This window comes from Heterocephalus glaber, unplaced genomic scaffold (genome assembly GCF_053883595.1).
Source record: "Heterocephalus glaber isolate CG9 unplaced genomic scaffold, H.glaber_assembly_v1.0 deba00001532, whole genome shotgun sequence".
Lineage (NCBI taxonomy): Eukaryota > Metazoa > Chordata > Mammalia > Rodentia > Bathyergidae > Heterocephalus > Heterocephalus glaber.
In genome coordinates this window covers 7,026,493-7,048,631 of record NW_028258330.1, presented here as the reverse complement: position 1 = coordinate 7,048,631, position 22,139 = coordinate 7,026,493, and the positions used below count along the sequence as shown (strand labels likewise).

The 22,139-nt window shown below is 39.3% G+C and overlaps 1 long non-coding RNA gene across 2 annotated transcripts in view; it reads right to left on the bottom strand.

The window, feature by feature from the left end:
- LOC106009016 (uncharacterized) overlaps nucleotides 1-22,139 on the bottom strand; it is a 101,411-nt gene that overhangs the window by 68,067 nt on the left and 11,205 nt on the right. For both annotated transcript variants that reach the window (XR_015442061.1, XR_015442060.1), the window contains exon 2: nucleotides 13,119-13,145. This is a non-coding gene — a long non-coding RNA (uncharacterized LOC106009016). The remainder of the gene's footprint in view (nucleotides 1-13,118; nucleotides 13,146-22,139) is intronic.

The following is a 22,139-nucleotide window of genomic DNA, read 5'->3' as shown; positions in this document are numbered from 1 at the left end:
GCACAGAATAAACATTCCCATTCCAAAAGGAAGACATAGTGAGATAGAAAGGAATCAGACCTAAGCAAGCAAAACCCAGCAGGACAAACATTGAATCCTATAGTCCCACATCTATTACCTGGGGTAGGTTGGGTGAGATGTGAGCTCCAAGGACTTGGGTAGCCCTTACCCCTATGACATTGCCAATTATAGCACTCATGGCCTCTCTCTTGGCATAGCTTTGCTCACTGCCTGTGGCTTTCCTCAGCAGATATTCCATGTTCCTGATTTTTCCAACTTTCCAAGGTGTCCATTATATTTTTGGCTTTACTCTCACAGCTTCACACACTGCCCTCTCCAAAGCATACCACCTAGCCTCCCAGGCATTCTTCTGAAATCTGGATTGAAGTCTCCCTGGCCCCACAACTCTTCATTCTTCATGCCTGTAAAACCACCACGACATGGATGATGCCAAAGTCTGCTGCCAGCTCAAGAAGTAGGTGGGCCCCCTTGGATGATGGCTGCAGAGGTCTCTGAGTACCTAGATGGTTGAATATTGTGAAATAAATTCCAGGGAGTCAATTCACTAGGTAATTCCTCTTGAGCAGAGTGCCTTTGCCTCAACTTTGCAGGCACTTCCTTACTGGCAAAACTGGAAAATTTACAAATCATTTTGCTTTGCTGTTTGCTCCTGATTTTTACTATAAGTCTAGCAAAAAGCAACTAACAGCCAGAATGTTGGGCTGCTTTGTAATTTCCTCTGTCAAGTTAATTAGTGTACTGCCCTTAATCTCAGTCTCCACAAAGTCTCAGGATATGGGGAAAATGTAGACAAATTTTCTGCCAAAGTTTAAAATTGCCCTGGAGTCCTTTTTCTCAACTGAAACCTCCTGGGCCTGGCCTTTATTATCTGCATTTCTTTCAGTGTTCTGATCTTTTGTGGTCTGACAAGAATATCCCATTAAGCTCAGCATACAGCATTCTAGAGTTTCTCTAGCTAGTTTCTTCAAACTTTTCCAAATTTCTCTCATGAACCACTTCCAACAGCTGCTAAACTACATGGTCAGGTACAGTCACAGCAATGACCTCACTTCTCTGGTTCTAATATCTATCTTAGTCAATTTCTCATCACTGGGCAAAATATCTGACACGCAGCACTTAAAGGAGGAGAGGATTATTGTGGCTCATGGTTTCAGTTTGTAGTCAGCTAGCTGCAAGGCAGAAATGGCATGATAGAAGGGCATAGCACAGAAAAGGTGTTTAGGTCATGGCAGCCAGGAAGCAGAGAGCAAAGGGAGGACTCAGCGGGTGAGATACACCCTTTCAGTTTACACCCCTGTGACCTGCTTCCTAGCTAGCCCCACCTCCTAACAGCAAATCAGATATGAACTAATCAATAGACTAATCTGCTGATCCTTATAGTATCCCCATGATCCAATCACCTTCCAACCACATAAGGCTTCTGCGGGACATTTTAGATCTAAACCATAAAAATCTCACAAACATAATGTATACTGAAAAAGTCAGTCATAAAGAATGTATGGTAATAAGACATATTAAAGCAAAACCAAGTAAAATTAATCTTAATATTAAAGGTTCATATGCATATTCCACCAGGCTTATTATGAGTCAGATGGACAGATGGATGGAGTAGGGAATCTGAATTCCCCTTGGAAATCCCATAATTAATCACTGCCTCTCCTGTCTTAGAATTTAGCCTTTCTTAAAGAAGAATATTCTGTACATTCTTTCTTTTTGTGTGTCAACCACCCAGCATGTAGTCTCCTCACATTTATCTGTATGGATTCAATGAACAAGCACCATAGGCCTGATTACTGGCGAGGGGCAGGTCCAACCAAGAGCACTCTGCCTCCAGCCAGCACTAGGATGTCTGTAAGTATTGAGACTCCTGTGATCAAGCACATGAAGTCTGTGTGCCCAGGTCTTGGGTTTACAGAAGCACTCTATGAGCAATCAGATCTGGGACAGCAAACCTGTCAGAATCACTCTTGTCATTATAAGCAGTTTCCTCTGCCTATGATCTTAATAGCTGGAGGTCACCAATAAAAGCAACCTGATACAGTTTTTGAGAATAATAATGCCTCAAATATTTGGAGCACTATTCCTCTAAAGCACTCAAAATGCTTCCCACTTGGTACTTTCACGAGTGTTGATAGCACTTAGCTCTTCATGTTTCCTAGACACCAAAGAAACCAACTTAGGGTGAAAATCACCGGCATTGTTAAATACAGACAATGAGTGCTCCCAGAACACTTGTCGAGCATTGTCCCACAGGCAATGAAAATGTACTTTCAAACACTCAACAAGATGAGAGTTCAACAGCAGACTTCAGCCTAATTTTATCAGTGAGAAGCCAACCAAAATAGTGCTGTAATGAGGAAGGATGTCATATGCCATCTCCATTGCCATTGCCTATTTCAGGGGCCCCATTGGATTGCTGCAGTGGCCTTCTTCACCCTCATATCCACACTGTCCGGTAGAACTCTGCAATGTCAAAATTGTTCTTTGTCCACACTGTGCAACATGGAAGCCATGAGCCAGATATAGCTGGTAAGTACCTGAAATGCAACTCATGCAACTGAGAAACTGAATTTTTAAAAATTTACATTTTAAAAGTTGAAATAGTCACATATACTTAAGCTGCTGGGCTGAGAAGCAGAGCAGTGGATCTTGCACACCGCAACTAACTGATGTCTTCAGCAGCAATGCTCATGGGCAAAAGGTACCATAGCGGGAGGGAGGTGCATAGAAACTGCATGGGCTGCAGAAACACGGGCCAGCCACTCACACAGCTCTTTTTCACTTTTTCTTAAAAAAATAAGTTTGAAATATAAATGTTCTTATAATGCTAAACCTTTCTTAGGAAAAAAAACTTCATTAAGAACAAAATAAGTTGGAGCCAAACCAGTGCCTTCCCCAGGCCTCATTCAGATGTGGGTCCCCAGTTTGTAGTCTTCACTTTAGTGAACTTCCTAAGACCAGATGTGACCTGGTTTCACCTCTACTTCAAAAATGTTCTTCACCTAAAATTAAAGTCCAAACTCCCCATCTGCCATTTAAGGCTCCCCTCAGTGTGACCCCCAGTTTTCCTCCCAGTACCCCACGTCATGCACTGGTGGTGGATTGAGCTTGCAAATAGTCCCCACTTTGCCCTTCTAAAAGGGTTTTCTGTTTTCCCCAGCCCCTGTGTAAAACTCAGCTTTGCTTTGCCTACGATGTTCACCATCTGTTTGACCACAGCATGCTCACCTCTTGGACCAGACTTTAGCCCCTGGCAACAACCCTTGTGTGGCCCTGGTATAAGGACTGAGCTAGGCTCATTGCAGCTACTTTGCACATGTTTGTTGGTGTCTTACGCCTTATTTTGCCCTACTGTAGCATTTTCTAGAGCCCCACAAACAAGAACATTGTGTGTTCTGGGATGAAAAGATGATTTTCATGAGGAAAGACAACAGAGTTAATGTAAGGAAGAGCATCTTGTCTGAGTCTTGGCCATGTGAAAACACAGTCCTGGTATTTTCATAGCTCAAAATAGGAACTTAGAAAAAAAGAAATGTCATCCTAACCAACCATAAAGAAAATAACAAAACAACTTTGTCAGTGTTGAACCACCACAGAAAAGGCATATAAAAATTGTAGGTAATTTATCCAGGGGAAAGAATTAAAGAATAATTCTAGAGGACATATTATGCTTCTTGGTTTTAAAATATTTTTAACAAAAGATTATTTCTATCTTAAAAAGCAAGTTTTTCATTTTGAAGGAAAAAAAAGAATGGTAGAAGAAAGAAAAAATAATCAATAATAGTTTCATTATCCCCCAAATAACAATAATGCAAGCACTGGGATTTTCTTTCTATACATTTTCTGTTTGTTTTTTGCCTGCAGCTGATATTCTATTTTAAAATTTTCATTATAGTAAGATAATTTTTCTTATTGGACATATAAACATAATTTTGCTTTTTATAATATTCCTTCAAGTGAATGTATAGTTAATGACTCCTCTTTGGCTGTTTATTTAAATTATTTATAATTTGAATTCTTATAAATAAACCCTGAGGAACAACTTTAATGCACACAACTTTTTCCATACTTAGAATTATTTACTTAGAAAAGATCTTAAGAAATAGAATTCCCAGGGCAAAGAATTTTGAATATTTTACTGGCTCTGACACATAGTACTAACTTCACCACATTTAGGTTGACACCACAGATCTGGGAGACAAATTTACTGAGAAGGAAAACATGAGCTGTGAGTCAGCACAGGCCATCTTGCTCCTGTGCTCTTCTGGTCATTCAGCCCTTCACTATGTAATAAGATGGGTTGGCTATGTCACCCGTCCCAACAAATTCACTTAAGTAGTGTTTCAGCAAATCTGCTAATTGCTTCTACTCAGCAAATAGAGTTCTCCCTTCAAAACTATGACTTTTCATTTTATAAATGTTAGTTTCAGAGATAACACAGACATCTATTTTTCTTTTATATTATCTTGGAGTCTGACCATGTTTGGAAAGGAAGGGACAAAACAGTATGTGGAATCATAACTTGAACTTACTCAAGAAAACTGTTTCCTACCATCAAATACAGATAATGCTCCGTCATCCCACTCCCCACCTCCTACCAATCACCAGGTCCTGTGAGCTGAAAGAAACTGCTGTGCTGTAAAGGAGAAGGGAGAAGTGCGGTTGGAGCATGTGACACATGTAGCCATATGGTAGAACTCAATTTGCTGAATTTATTCATTTTTCCAAATATCATTGCAGAAAATATTACACTTTGCTATTTCCTTATCATATCCCAGAAAGGAGCCCATTTACAACTGGATGGGAAGGTCTTTTAAGTGCATTCCTCTGTAATGGCAAAAGTTCACAGTGCTGCTTGACATCATCACCAACTCCAAAGGAAACAATCTCCTATCCCTTTCATCATAGCTGTCATAAGCTGGCAATAAATCCAATAATTTGGGCTAAGAGCTATTGGTTCCATGGCACAAAGAACAGCCAGTATCCTTCTGAGAATCTGACCACACTCCTGGAGACTAACCAGAGCTCACATACCAGTTGTCATTAAAGCTCAACCTCTTCAACCATTTCCCTGATTTCTCTTGGAGTTGAGTTTTAAGTTGAATTTGTACTTATCTAGACAGTTGTGGCAGCTAAACAGATTTTATGATTAAAAGTATAACCTAGTCTTCTATCAGACTCTAAAATTTTTACTAAAAAGTTTTTGTTATATGGGATATTGCAACATAAAACTGGCCCATTTCAGTTATTGTAAGTTGAGATTTTGGTTTAATAGGTTCTGTTCAGTAACATTTAGTTGGACTACAAAAATGTGGAAAGTAGCTTCTGAGAAGCTCTTGAGACATATGTGCTTTGGAGTCTATCTTAATTGCTCAAAACTGTCAATAGTTTCTAAACAATTTGTCTTAGTTATTTTCTTATCACAGGGATACAATATCTGATATCCACAACTTAGAGGAGGAAAAGTTTATTTTGCCTCACATTTTCAGTCCACAGTTTCAGTCCTGTAGAAATAGTATGGCAGAAGAGCCTGGGTGAGGGAAAGCTGCTTACGTCATGGTAGGCAGGAAACAGAGAAAGAAGGGAAGAGCCAGACAGGAGACTCCCTTCCAGGTCATGGCTCCAGTGAGCTGCCTCCCAGCAAGCCTGGCTGCCCAACAGCATGTGAGTTCAATCACCTTCCAAAAGTCCTGCCTGTGAGTCCACAAGGCTTTTGGGGGACATTCTTGAGCTAAACCATAACATGATCACCCTCATCACCAAAATCTGTTCCCATCCTTTTCAGATCTCTATTTCAACTTCTCATCTTCATCTTCCGAAATTCTACACAGTGTTATCCACTCTCTCTCTCAATACCAGTTGTTTTAGTTTTCAACTGTTGCCATAACAAATTACCATCAAGAAACTACAAACAACACAAATTTGTTGCCTTATTGTTCTATAACCTGGAAGTCCAACTGGATCTCACTGGGCAAAAAATCAGTGTGTTTGTCTCTGGGAGGTCTAAGGAAGAATTCATTTCCTTGCCTATCCAGGTTCTAAATTCACCCACATTGCTTGCTCCTGGCGTCTACCCTCCATCTCAAAGTCAGCAACCTCACATTTCTCTGATGCTTACCCCTACATCACATTTCTTTCTGACCACGGTCAGGAAAGAGTAATTATATGTGATTAGAATGGGTCCCTTCAGATAATCTCAGAAAAATCTCCCCATATCAACATGCTTAACATTAATCTCATCTGGAAAGCCCCCTTTTCCATGTGTTATTCAACTTTCCATCAGTATAACAAACACCCGACAAAATATCTGTAAGGATCAAACCATGAAGAGAAAAAGGTTTATTTTGGCTCAAAGTTTTGGAGCAGGATCATTGACTGCTTGCATGTCATACTGTGCGTGTGTGTGTGTGTGTGTGTGTGTGTGCAAAAGAGTGTCTCCCTGATTACTCAACCCTATTATTTTTAGGCTTGTTGTGAAGCATCATGATGGGAATGCATGATGAAACAAGACTGCCTAGCTCCTCATGAGCCAAGGAGCAAAACAGAGAGAAAAATGAAGGGACCAGGATCTCACCATCCCCTCCAAGGGCACATTTTCAATGACCCAAAGATCTTCCCACCACATAAAAGTTCTACCACCGCTCTGGGAACCATATGGGCCTTTACCAGATGGACCTTGGGGGCATTTGAGATCCAAACTGTAGCACAGTGGCAGGCTCACAGGTTCCTCAGGACACTTCATGGAGAGTTTTGGGAGCCATGATTCTTCCTAACATAGTACTTTCTGATTATACCCCCTTTACTCATGTCTCTATCCCCCTAAACTCCCAGACAACCGTCCTTCATCTCAAAACTTCAAAACACCCTTGAGTTCCTCAAGCATCATCTGATCATAAGCCTTTCCCTGACCAGTCTAAGTGGAAGTCTTCTCTTCTCTGAATTTCTTTAGGACCTATCTGCCCTATATCCTTTAGTAAGAGCCATTTTAGGTACTTTTCAACTCCACATCCTTTAATTCTCGAATTCATCTCTAAAAGCCTTCAAACTTTATCAAAGAAAGATTAGACACATTTATGAAGATCCCAAACTCTGAATTGTACATTTTTAGAGCCTCATAATATTTAGAAATCATAACTGCTTAATTGATCAAAATTACTTACTGCTGAGTTGCGCTGAAAACACCGAATCAGCCTGCTGCAGACAAGCAGGTCTGCGGACGCAGTCCCAAGGTTGCCAGTCACGCTGAAAACACCGAATCAGCCCACACCCTGGCAGCAATACACTGGACCACCCCCCTACCCCCGCTCCTTTGGCCTCTTCTCTGTACAGCCAGGTGGTTCCACACTACAAAGATGCAGAGGACACCGGACCATCAAACCACTGTACTGGAGCTAATTAAGTTCTCAGCATTTAAAGAATTCCTGCCCAGAGGTAGGGGCTTCTGAGCCACCATCCCACTGTTCCTGGTCCAGAGGAAGGGGCTTCTGGGCCGCCAATGGTCCTACTGCTCTCGGACCAGAGGAAGGAGCTTTCGGGCCACCATCCCTACTGCTGCTCCCTGCCCCTGGCCCACCTCTCCTAGCTCAGAGGAGGTGAGCCAAGTGGGCGCCAACAGCACCCCCCCCAGTCGAAATGAGAAAACACATAAATAAGTCTCAAAACCAGACTTCCAGATCACCTACAGCAACCCCAAAGAGAAATGAGATGGAACACTCTGATACTCAACCACCTGGACCCACTGAACTGGCAATAAAAGGGGATCTGGAAAAAAATGAAATCAGAAATAATTTCTGAGATAACAGGAAAAATTGTGCTCCTAGTGCAAGAGATGATTAATAAATCTAGAGAGGAGCTGAGGAACATGATGGAATCCCAACATAAGAAACAAATGGAATCCATAAAACAGATGTAAATACATTTCCAGGAGATGAAAAACTCCATTGAAAGTCTACACAGCAGAATGAGCCAATGTGAGGATAGAATATCAGATATAGAAGATAAGATTGCAATTAATGACCAGAAAAAGAAAAATTGCTTCAAAATTATAAGGGAACACGAGAAATCAATCCAGCAGCTGCTAGATGATGCAAAGAAGAATAACATAAGACTGATTGGAGTCAAGGAAGAAACAGGAGAGAGTGCAGATGACATAAAAAAACACTTCACAGAAGTAATGGCAGAAAACTTCCCAGGGAGGGGAAAAGAACTTGACATACAGATAAGTGAGGCATATAGGACTCCAAATAGCCTTGATCAAAAAAAATCTACACATAGGCATATAATTTTTAAGATTCCAGAAACACAACAGAAGAAAAAAGTTCTACAAGCAGTTAGAGAAAAGAAACAAATCACATACAAAGGAAAGCCCATCAGAATCACAGCAGACTTCCCAACAAAAACCCTCAAGGCAAGAAGAGCTTGGAGTGAGATAATTCAAGCCCTAAAAGAAAACAGCCTCCAACCCAGATTGATGTACCCTGCAAAACTATCTTTCAAAATTAATGGAGAAATAAGATACTTTCATGACAAAGAGCACCTTAGGAACTTCGTGAATACCAAACCAACACCCCAAAGAATTTTACACAATATCCTAGGAACAGACCTTGAGGATCACAACCCCAGGAAGCAAAGCAGAATGAACCCATCTGGCATGAGAAGAAATTAAATGTAAAGGGGAAGAACCCAACAAAAAGAAAAAGTCATGGCAATTACAAGTCCAGACATTTCAGTTATAACCATCAATGTTAATGGTCTCAATTCACCTATCAAAAGAAATAGACTGGCAGAATGGGTCAAGAAGCAAAATGCAACAATATGCTGCATACAAGAAACACACTTAATTCAAAAGGAAACTCATAGGCTGATAGTTAAAAGGTGGAAAAAAATTCTCCATGTGATGGAAACCCCCAAAAAAGCAGGAGTAGCTATCCTCTTTGCAGATCAAGTAGATTTCAAACCAATACTGATTAAGAGAGACGAAGAAGGACACTATATCCTTGTAAAGGGAAGAATCCAAGAGGAAGAGATGGCAATCGTAAATATCTATGCACCAAACACTAGTGCGCCCAACTATATAAAACAAATACAAATGGACATGAAAAGTCATATATGCACTAATACAATTGTAGTGGGGGACCTCGACACCCCACTGTCACAAATAGATAGATCAACTAGACAAAAAATAAGCAATGAAATACTGGAACTCAATCAAACTCTTGAACAAATGAACATAACAGATGTTTACAGTCTTCCACCCCACAAAATCAGAATACACATTCTTCTCAGCTGCATATGGGTCATTCTCCAAAATAGACCACATACTCACCCACAGAACATGTTTAAGTAAGTGCAAAGGAATTGAAGATATCCCCTGTATATTATCAGACCATAGTGCGATGAAATTGGAGATCCATAGTGAAAGAAACTCGAAAAATTTCATAAACACATGGAAATTGAACAACACACTCCTGAATAACCAATGGGTCACAGAGGAAATTAAAGAAGAAATCAGACAGTTCCTTCAATTAAATGACAATGACAAAACAACATATTGGAATCTATGGGACACAATGAAAGCAGTCTTACGAGGGAAATTCATAGCAGTGAGTATGAATATTAGGAAAACAGAACGAGCCCAATTAAACAACCTGATGCTGAACCTCAAGCTTCGAGAAAAAGAAGAGCAGGACAACCCCAAAACTCATACAAGGGAGGAAATTATAAAGATCAGAGGAGAAATCAATGCAATAGAGACTAAGAGAACAATACAAAAAATCAATGAAGCCAGGAGTTGATTCTTCAAAAGAATCAACAAAATTGACAAACCCTTAGCCAACCTTATCAGAAAAAGGAAAGAAAATGCCCAAATCCATGCAATTAGGAATGAAAAGGGTGAAATTACAACAGACCCAGCAGAAATCCAGAGGATCATCAATACCTACTTCCAGAACCTATATGCCAATAAGATGGAAAATCCAGAAGAAATGGACAGATTACTAGATACATATGAATTACCAAAGTTGAACAAAGAAGACCTAAAAATTCTGAACAACCCAATATCAACCAATGAAATTGAAAATGTAATTAAAAACTTATCAACTAGGAAAAGCCCAGGTGCTGATGGCTTCACTGCTGAATTCTACAAGACATTTAGAGAGGAACTGCTGCCACTACTGTTTAAACTCTTCAATGAAATTGAAAGGGAAGCAATACTCCCAAATTCATTCCTGGAAGCAAGCATAACCTTGATCCCCAAAGCAGAGAAAGACCCAACTGAAAAGGAGAACTATAGGCCATTCTTACTAATGAACATAGATGCAAAAATCCTTAATAAGATACTGGCAAATAGAATGCAGAAGATCATCAAGAAGATCATACACCCTGATCAAGTGGGATTCATCCCAGGGATGCAGGGATGGATCAACATATGCAAATCAATCAATGTAATACACTATATCAATAGAGCCAAGGACAAAAACCATAGGATTATCTCCATACACACAGAAAAAGCATTTGACAAAATCCAACATGCATTTATGATAAAAACCCTACAAAAAATTGGAATTGATGGTCTCTACCTCAAACTGATAGAAGCCATCTATGAAAAACCAACAGCCAATGTCATACTAAATGGTCAAACACTGAAATCCTTCACACTGAAATCAAGAACAAGACAAGGATGTCCACTATCACCACTCTTGTTCAATATAGTTTTGGAAACACTAGGCACGGCAATTAGACAAGAGAAAGAAATAAAAGGAATAAAGATAGGAAATGAAGAAGTCAAATTGTCATTATTTGCAGATGACATGATACTCTATATAGAAGATCCCAAGAACTCCACCAAAAGCCTTCTCGACTTAATAACCAAATTCAGTCAAGTAGCTGGTTACAAGGTCAACACACAAAAATCAATAGATTTCCTCTACATGGATGACAGACTCACTGAGAGAGAAATAGGGCAAATAATTCCTTTCACAATAACATCCAAAAAACTGAAATACCTGGGAATCAACCTAATGAAAGAAATCAAAGACCTCTTCTCTGAAAACTATAGCACTCTGAAAAGAGACTGAAGATGATATCAGAAAATGGACAAACATCCCCTGCTCCTGGGTAGAAAGGATTAATATATTGAAAATGGCCATACTTCCAAAACTGCTATATAGATTCAATGCAATTCCAATTGAGATCCCAGCAGCATACTTCACAGACCTTGAGAAAACAATCCAAAAATTCATTTGGAACAAGAAGAGACCCAGAATAGCAAAAGCAATTCTAGGTAACAGAGACAGGGCAGGGGGTATCACAATCCCCAACCTGCAACTCTACTACAAAGCTACTGTGATAAAAACAGCATGGTGCTGGCAAAGAAACAGACTTGAGGACCAGTGGAACAGATTAGAAGATGCAGAAACAACGCCAGACACACTCAGCCATCTCATCTTCGATAAAGGAGCCAAACACCCTCACTGGAGGAAAGATAGCCTCTTTAATAAATGGTGCTGGAAAAATTGGGTTTCAATTTGCCAAAGATTAAAACTAGACCTATATCTCTCACCATGCACTAAACTAAAATCTAAATGGATTAATGATCTAAATATTAAAATAGAAACTCTGAACCATTTGGAACAGAGGTTAGGTAGAACTCGAAGACATCGGTGTAGGAAAAGATTTTATGAACAAAACCTCAGTTGCACATGAACTAGCACAAGCAATCAACAAAGTGGGATCTCTTCTTATTAAAAGGCTTCTGCACAGCAAGAGAAACCACCAGCAGCACAAAGAGACAACCCACAATGTGGGAAAAAAAATCTTCACCTGCTGTTCCTCAGACAAAGGTCTACTATCTCGAATCTATAAAGAACTTGAAAAGATCAGACCTCCCAAATTTAAAGACCCAATCTGAAAATGGGCATCTGAGATGAACAGACTTTTCTCAGACAAGGAAGTAGAAATAGAAAATAAATACATGAAAAAATGTTCAACATCACTGGTCATTCAAGAGATGAAAATGAAAACAATGCTGAGATTTCACCTCACTCCAGAAAGAATGGCTGCTATCATGAAATCAACCAAGATCAAATGCTGGTGGGGCTGTGGGGAAAGAGGAACATTGCTCCACTGCTGGTGGGAGTGTAGACTGGTGCAAGCACTGTGGAAATCAGTATGGAGATACCTCAAAGAACTAGGACTGGAAGTCCCATTTGACCCTGCTATTCCACTGCTGGGGATCTTCCCAAAAGAATTAAAAGAATCCTACAACAGTGATATGTGCACCCATGTTCATAGCAGTACAGTGTGTGATAGCTAAAACTTGGAAACAGCCCAAATGCCCATCAACTAGAGATTGGATAAAGAAAATGTAGTTTTTTAATAAAATGGAGCAGGACTCAGCCATAAAAAATGAGAAATTGGAGACATTTATAGCTAAATGGATGCACATTGAGGCAATACTCTTAAATTAAATAAATAGGACACACATGTATAAATACCGAATAGTTTCTCTGTTGTGAGAAACTGAAAGTGTAAATGGGGACTAAAATGTATGATAGGTAATGTGAAATAGGAAGAAAAGGGGCAAAGGGGAAGGAGGTGGGAGGGTAGGGGAAAGGAAAGAAGGGAATGGAATTAATATGAGAAAATGGAAAAATAAGTACAAAATCTTTGTAAATAGGGAGGAATGGAGGGGTTGAAGGGAGGGCTGGGCAAGGGTGAAAGATGGGAACAAAGAGAGATTATGTAAAGGTGCAAATTTCCAACAATGAATGTCATTATATTGTATACCTAAAATGTACCAATGATTAAAATGAATAATCGATAATGAAAAATAGGAAAAAAAGTTCCAAAGGGGTAGGGGTAGTGAGAGGGGTAGGGGAAAGGAAAGAAGGAAAAGGAAAAATGATGAGAAAAGGAAAAAATGGAAATAAAATCTTTGTAAATAGGGAAGGGTGGAGGGGATGAAGGGAGAGCTAGGAATGGGAAAAAAATAAGAACCAAGATGCATCATGTAAAGGTACAAGTTCCCAATGAGAAATGTAATTGTGTTGTATACCTAAAATGTACCAATAAAAGAATTTAAGAAAAAAAATACTTACTGCTAAGTATATCATTTGCAGTTCAACCTAAAATAAAAAGAGAAAGATAGTTGGTGATCATTTGAGAAATATTTTTCTGATGTCAAGGGACATAACAGGAGAGAGTGGTAAACTACTTTAAGCTTTTAAAGCATCAGAGTATTGTTGTAGCTTGCTGCAGATCACAGAAACCCCTTCCTAACCTCCAGAGAGGATCCAGGACTACCTTCCCTAAAGCCTCAGATTCTTCATGACTCTTCTGGCAAATGGCACATTCACATGTCTTCCCTCCATCCCAGACTTCTTGGTAGTTAAGGCCTCATTACATTATAAAGATTCTAAGTTAAGTTTGCTATACTACAGAAAGAGTCTTGCTCTCAATCAAGGTCACAAAATACTACAGGCAATGGGAAACAAAAAATAGTGATTAGGAAGGACCTGAAACAATTAGCTAAAACAATGCAGAAATCCAAGACTAGTCTTTTTGCAAGTAACCAAAAATGAGGTAGTTTGGGCTGTAGAGAACCAGCAAACCCCTGGCAAGAGTGGAGGTAGGAAAAATTCTAAGTGCTCCTGTCTCCCACCTTCATTCTTCTGCTTGGTTTTAATAGGACAGCTCTAAACGCCTAATGCATGTTATCACCTGAAGTGTAGTTTCCCTTTGGAAGAAGACAATCCTGCCTAAGAACAGAAAGGCTGTGTTCTGTGTGCACAGGACTTGATAGGGAAGAGTACATAATACTGGTTCTATAGAGCTTCAGAGGATGGAACAAGAATCCACAGCCAGAAGAAACAGGATGTTGAGTTCAATGATAAGAAGACATTTTTTAAAAGTGAGAACTGTCCTTGAATCAAGATGACCACCTCTGGAGACATTATTTTGTATGTGACTGTTGTGTCAGGGGTGGTGGATGACCCAATAGTGTTTCTAGACCTTGATCAGAGATCAATGTTCTTGAAGGGAAGGGACACACCCCTGACCCTAAGGAGGCTGGAAAACAGAGGCCTGGGGTGACTCGCAGACACCTGATCTGAGTTCAGAGACAATGACATGGCCCTCCTACAACTCCAAAGGAACTGGGATGTGACTGGGAGGCTGTGAAGACCCTCATGCTGGGGTTGAAGTGCTATGGCTTGGCTGTCAATGTTGGCAAACAGTGAAGCTACCCCCAGAGAACAGAGCCTTAAGGGGAAAATTAACATCCCATGGTAAGGGAAAAAGATTTTGTTGGTACAACTCCCAAGCCCTCTTAAAGAGTGTCAACAAATAGCTTTGGCCATCTAGGAGATGGATGTGGAAGTAAAGAAGATGGAATTAGGGGGTCCAGCAGAAAGCCTTCTTGTTTAAGACACCATCAAGGGTTGGGATACAGCTCAGTGTCACAATGCTTACTTGGTACCACAAAGAACAAAGAAAAACAAACACACCAAAAACAAATTTAACCAAGAAAAATCTGAATGACAAAAGCCATGCAATCATATGAGATGCACTGGGAGAAATTTCCAAATGAGCTTGCTCTCCCCAGCAGCTCCTTTAAATGATTTTCCTTAAGACAATTTTTCTTAAGCAAAGATGTTGCACATTTCAATGAAATGTGGGCTGATTATCTACTGTTTGCAGGTCAATGTGTGTGTGTGTGTACCCAAAGCAGTGATATAAACTGTAAATATTCAATAAATGCTATATAACACTGTTATTAAATTCATCCTTAGGGAAAAATGGGCACAATTTCAAATATTCCAATTAAAATACTTATAGTTAGGGGTCCTACTCACTGTCTGATATATATGCTTTCACAGATAGATATAAAAATGCTTGTCTTTTTTCATCTCACAAAGCACAAAGTATTTTATTGTGGGCTGGACCTGTGATTTCCACTGCAGGGAAAGAAGGGTCTGGGGAGAAAAAGAAGGAAATAATTTTGGCTTTACCATTCTTCATGGATGTGGCTGTGACAAAGGACCCTCTCTTCTTAGTCCCAAACTCTGAGTGACCAATACTTTCTCTAGGGCTCAGGACCATTCAGTTAAATAAGCTGAAGATGATAGTAATGCCTGCATAGAGACACCCCCAGTGCAGAGGAGGTGAACCTTCTGGACCACCACACCACCGCCCCCAGAGCCAAGGAGCAGAGCTACTCCCGGTGCAGAGGAGGTGAACCTTCCAGGCCACCAAACCACCGCCCCCAGCACTGAGGACATGAGCCACGCAGGGGCCAGCCACACACATCCCTCACCTCCACCCTGTTGAAATGAGAAGACACATAAACAACTCTTAAAAACAGACTCCCAGATCACCTAAAGCAACTCCAAAGGGAAACAAGATGGAACAACCTGATACTCAACCATATGGACTCCCTGAACTGGCAACAAAAAAAGGATCTGGAAAAAATGAAATCAGAAATAATTTCTCAGATAACAGCAGAGATTGTTCCCATAGTGCAAGACATGATTAATAAGTCTAGAGAGGACACAGATTTAAAAAAATAGAGAAGCTGAGGAACATGATGGAATCCCAACATAGGGAACAAATGGAATCCATGAAAGAGATGCAAACAGATTTCCAGAAGATTAAATTGAAAGTTTACACAGAAGAATGAGCAACTCTGAGGACAGAATTTCAAATATAGAAGATAAGATTGCAATTAGTGACCAGGAAAAGAAAAAGTGCTTCAAAATTGTAAGGGAGCACAAGAAATCAATCCAGCAGCTGCTAGATGATGCAAACAAGAATAACATAAGACTGATAAGAGTCAATGAAGAAACAGGAGAGAGTGCAGATGACATAAATAAACTCTTCACAGAGATGATGGCAGAAAACTTCCCAAGCAGGGGGAAAGAACTTGACATAGAGATAAGCAAGGCATATAGAACTCCAACTAGCCTTGATAAAAAAAATTCTACACACAGGCATATAATTAAGATTCCAGAAACCCAACAGAAGAGCAAAATTCTAAAAAGCAGTTAGAGAAAACAAACAAATCACATACAAAGGAAAGCCCATCAGAACCACAGCAGACTTCTCAACACAAACCCTCAAAGCAAGAAGAGCTTGGACTGATATATTTCAAACCCTAAAGGAAAACAGCCTCCAACCCAGATTGATGTACCCTGCAAAACTATCTTTCAAAATTGAAGGAGAAATAAGATACTTTCATGACAAAGAACATCTCAGGAACTTCATGAATACTAAACCAGCCCTCCAAAAAAGTTTAGACAATATCCTAGGGAAAGACAATGAGGATCACAACCCCAGGAAGCCCAGCAGAATGAATCCATCGGGCATGACAAGAAATTAAATGCAAAGGGGGAAAATCCAACAGAAAGAAAAAGTCATGACAAGAATCAGTCAATACATATCAATTATAACCATCAATGGTAATGTTCCCAATTCACCAATCAAAAGAAATAGACTGGCAGAATGGGTCAAGAAGCAAGACTCAACAATATGATGCATACAAGAAACACACTTAATTCTAAAAGAAACTCATAGACTGAAAGTTAAAGAGTGGAAAACAATAATCCATGTGACAGGAATCAAAAAAAAGCAAGAGTAGCTATCTTCTTTGGAGATCAAGTGGATTTCAAACCAACTGATTAAGAGAGACAAAGAAGGATACTACATCCTTATAAAGGGAACAATCCAAGAGGAAGAGATGACAATCATAAATATCTATGCACCAAACACTAGTGCACCCAACTATATAAAACAAAATACAAACGGACATGAAAAGTCATATCTGCACTAATACAATTGTAGTGGGGGACCTTAACACCCCACTGTCACAAATAGATAGATCAACTAGACAAAAAATAAGCAATGAAATACTGGAACTCAATCGAACTCTTGAACAAATGAACCTAACAGATGTTTACAGAGTGTTTCACCCCACAAAATCAGAACACACGTTCTTTTCAGCTGCACATGGGTCATTCTCCAAAATAGACCACAAACTCACTCATAGAACATGTTTAAGTAAGTGCAAAGGAAATGAAGTTATCCCCTGTATATTATCAGACCATAGTGCAATGAAATTGGAGATCAATAGCAAAAGAAACTGCAAGAATTTCATAAACACATGGAAACAGAACAACATACTTCTGAATAACCAGTGAGTCATAGAGGAAATTAAAGAAGAAGACAGATCCTACAATTAAATGACAATAACAATACAACATATCAGAATCTATGGGACACAATGAAAGCAGTCTTACGAGGAAAATTCATAGTAGTGAATACTCATATTAGGAAAACAGAGAAAGCCCAATTAACTTGATGCTGAACCTCAAGTTACTAGAAAAAGAAAAGCAGGACAAACTCAAAGCTCATACAAGGGAGGAAATTATAAAGACCAGAGCAGAAATCAATTCAGTGGAGACAAAGAGAATGAGACAAAAAATCAATGCAGTCAAGAGTTGTTTCTTCGAAAGAATCAACAAAATTGACAAACCCTTAGCCAACCTTATCAGAGAAAGGAAAGAAAAGGCCCAAATCCATGCAATTAGGAAAAAAAGAATGAAATTACAATGGACCCAGCAGAAATCCAGAGGATCATCAATACCTACTTCGAGAACCTATACATCAATATGATGGAACACACAGAAGAAATGGAAAGATTCCTAGATATGTATGAATTACCAAAGTTGAATGAAGAAGACCTAAAAATTCTAAACAACGCAATCTCAATCAATGAAATTGAAAATGTAATTAAAATCTTACCAACTAAGAGAAGCCCTGATCCTGATGGCTTCACTGTCCAATTCTACAAGACATTTAGAGAACAACTACTGCCACTACTGTTTAAACTCTTCAATGAAAGTGAAACAGAGGCAATACTCCTGAATTCATTCCTGGAAGCAAGCATCACCTTGATCCCCAAAGCAGAGAAAGACCCAACCAAAAAAGAGAACCATAGGCCAATCTCACTAGTGAACATAGATGCAAAAATCCTTAATAAGGTACTGTCTAATAGAATGCAGAAGATCATCAAGAAGATTAAACACCCTGACCAAGTGGGATTCATGCCAGAGATGCAGGGATGGTACAACATAAGCAAATCAATCAATGTAATACACTATATCAATGGAACCAAGGACAAAAACCACAGGATTATCTCAATAGATGCAGAAAAAGCATTTGACAAAATCCAACATGCATTTATGATAAAAACCCTACAAAAAATTAGAATAGATGGTCTCTACCTCAATCTAATAAAAGCCATCTCTGAAAAACCAATAGCCAATATCATACTAAATGGTCAAACACTGAAATCCTTCACACTAAAATCAGGAACAAGACAAGGATGTCCACTATCACCACTCCTATTGAATATAGTTTTGGAAACACTAGCCACAGCAATTAGACAAGAGAAAGAAATAAAAGAAATAAAGATAGGAAATGAAGAAGTCAAATTGTCATTATTTGCAGATGACATGATACTCTATATAGAAGATCCCAAGAACTCCACCAAAAGTCTTCTAGATTTAATAACTAAATTCAGTAAAGTAGCTGATACAATAACTCAATAGCTTTCCTCTACACAAACAAATAAAGTAGCTGATACAAAAATCAATAGCTTTCCTCTACACAAACAACAGACTCACTGAGAGAGAAATAGGGCAAACAATTCCTTTCACAATAGCATCCAAAAAACTAAAATACTTAGGAATCAACCTAACAAAAGAAATCAAAGACCTCTTCTCTAAAAACTATAGTACTCTGAAAAGAGAGATTGAAGAGGATATCAGAAAATGGAAAGACATCCTTTGCTCCTGGGTATGGAGAATCAACATAGTGAAAATGGCCATACTTCTAAAACTGCTATATAGATTCAATGCAATCCCATTTGAAATCCCAGCAGCATACTTCACAGACCTTGAGAAAACGATCCAAATATTCATTTAAAACAAGAAGAGACCTAGAATACCAAAAGCAATTCTAGGCCAGAAAGACATGGCAGGGGGTATCACAACCCCCAACTTGAAACTATACTACAAACTATACTATGATAAAAACAGCATGGTACTGACAAAGAAACTGACCTAAGGACCAGTGGAACAGATTAGAAGATGCAGAAACAACTCCAGACACACTCAGCCACCCCATCTCTGACAAAGGAGTCAAAAACACTCACTGGAGGAAATATAGCCTCTTTAATAAATGGTGCTGGAAAAATTGGGTTTCAATTTGCCAAAGATTAAAACTAGACCTATATCTCTCACCATGCACTAAACTAAAATCAAAATGGATTAAAGATCTAAATATTAAAACAGAAATGCTAAACCGGCTGGAACAGAGGTTAGGTTGAAGACACTGGTGTAGGAAAAGATTTTATGAACAAAACTTCAGTTGCCCATGAACTAGCACAAGCAATCAACAAGTGGGATCTCTTCTTATTAAAAAGCTTCTGCACAGCAAGAGAAACCACCAACAATGTGAAGAGACAACCCACAATGTGGGAAAAAATTTTCACCTGCTTTTCCTCAGACAGAGGTCTACTATCTAGAATCTATAAAGAACTTTAAAAAAACCAGACCTCCCAAATTTAAAGACCCAATCCAAAAATGGGCATCTGAAATGAATGGACATTTCTCAGCCAAAGAATTGGAAATAGCAAATAAACATATGAAAAAATGTTCAACATCACTAGTCATTCAAGAGATGCAAATGAAACAACTCTGAGATTCCACCTTACCCCAGAAAGAATGGCTGCTATCAAGAAATCAACCAATAACTAATGCTGGTGGGGCTGTGGGGAAAGAGAAACCCTGCTCCACTCCTGGTGGAAGTGTAGACTGGTGCAACCACTGTGGAAATCAGTATGGAGATACCTCAAAGAACTAGAACTGAAAGTCCCATTTGACCCAGCTATTCCCCTGCTGGGGATCTTCCCCAAAGAATTTAAAGAATCAAACCATAGTGATATATGTGCACCCATGTTCATAGCAGCACAGTTTGTGATAGCTAAAACTTGGAAGTAGCCTAATTGCACATCAACTGGAAACTGGATAAAGAAAATGTGGTTTTTTAATAAAATGGAGTACTACTCAGCCATAAAAAATGAGAAATTAGAGACATTTATAGCTAAATAGATGCACATTGAGGTGATACTCTTAAGTGAAATAATAAATAGCACACACATGTGTAAATACCAAATAGTTTCTCTAGTGTGAGAAACTGAAAGTGTAAAAAGATTAAAGGTATAATAGAAAATGTGAAATAGGAAGAAAAGGGGCAAAGGGCAAGGGGAAGTGGGAGGGGTAGGGGAAAGGAAAGAAGGAAATGGAATTAATATGAGAAAATGAAAACAAAGTCTTTGTAAATAGGAAGGGATGGAGAGGTTGAAGGGAGGGCAGGGGAAGGGGGAAAAATAAGAATCAAGAAAGATTATGTAAAGGTGCAAATTTCCAATGATGTATGTCCTTATATTGAATACCTAAAATGTGTCAATAAAATTAATTTTAAAAAAAAGTAATGCCTGCGTTCTTTGTTTTTCTATTTGATGAAGAATATACATACTGCTGGCCTGCAAATTTTTCTTAGAATTTTTAATGTGAATTTTACTGTGCTCAAAAGACCTGGAAAATGACCTACCACAGGGCAGGCCAAAGGGACACACATACACACACACACACACACACACACGCGCGCGCGACTGAGGCTTGAGCTGTACCTCTATTTGACCTATCCCAAGGAAGCAGAGAGCCCCCGGAAATTCTCAATGAGAAATGATACTTCAATAACTATTCTCATTGGTATGTTGGTGAATACAATCAATTTTCTGGGATGGGGTAGAAGAGAGTGCTGGTTTGTAGTATCTGCCAATTTCTATGATGTGACTACTTCTACCATGACCAATTCCAAGCTACCAATGGCTCATGAAATTCCTTTAAATTCAACAATCAACTCCTGTGAGCCAGAATGAATTGGTTTGCATTCCTGAATCTATTCTGATTTGCCTGTGGCAAAAGAAAATGTAACTCTTGGTTGCCTGAGTGTTTTCTCTCTTTCTTTAAAATATCCTTTGCCTTTATGATCCCTGTATATGCAAGGATCAGCCCAAGGCCTTATCTGGGAGAAGCAGTCACTTAGGGCTCAGACCAATCATCAGACAACCTGTGAAAACATACCCAGGCCTTCCTTCCTCTTTCTAATTCCTTTTCACTTATTAAGCAAATGTTCCACATATGGCTATGCTACAGCTACAGTTTGCCTGGTAGCTATAGTTGCAAATAGACTCTCAAATCTCCTGGCACAAAATCCATGTATTTGAGACTCCTGTCCTTTTTTCATTTACCAGAGGCACAGAGGGGTAACTTTAGAATACACCTCTGGGATGGGGGCGGGAGGCAGGGCACACATGGAACACAGCAGAAAGACACAGCCCTTGCCTGCCTCCACCTTTTGGGTTGTCCAGGTTTTTTGTTGTTGTTGTTGTTGTTGTTGTTTTTGCAGGAGAAGACTTCTGCAATTTCCTCTTTTCAACAGGTATGGGGAGAATAGAGGCAGAGGGGATCTGGAGAAATTACTATTGCAGTTAGCAGCCTTTGGATAACCTGGTGCAAAAGGAAAGTGTTCATCTTTCAAAATGGGAACAAATGCTATATTCTTTGGGATCAATATTCTTATCTTTGTATTAAAGTTGGGGAGCAGGTTATTGGGCTACACTTTCACTTAGGGGACTATGAAATATTTTTTCTTGTCATTTCTACTTTTTAAAGCTATGTCAATCTTGCTCTTGACCGATGCATAGGGAAGTTTGAGGAAGGCAGGGCAGTGACCTCATTTGCTCATAGCTATTGATGGACTTTAGCTCATCTTCTAATCTCCCCTGTGCCCTCAGAGGAGTCAGGGCTGGAAACATGGCCTTTCAGGCCAGGAGGCTTGTAGCTCAAATCACTAATTTCATACTTAAAATGCCACTTGAGCTCCAAATTACTTTTATATGTGTTGATGGATGTGGGAAGAACGCTGAAAAGAAGTGTTAAAGGAATTATTAAGCAAGAGAATTCACCTGACACATTTTCCATAATGACAGTTAC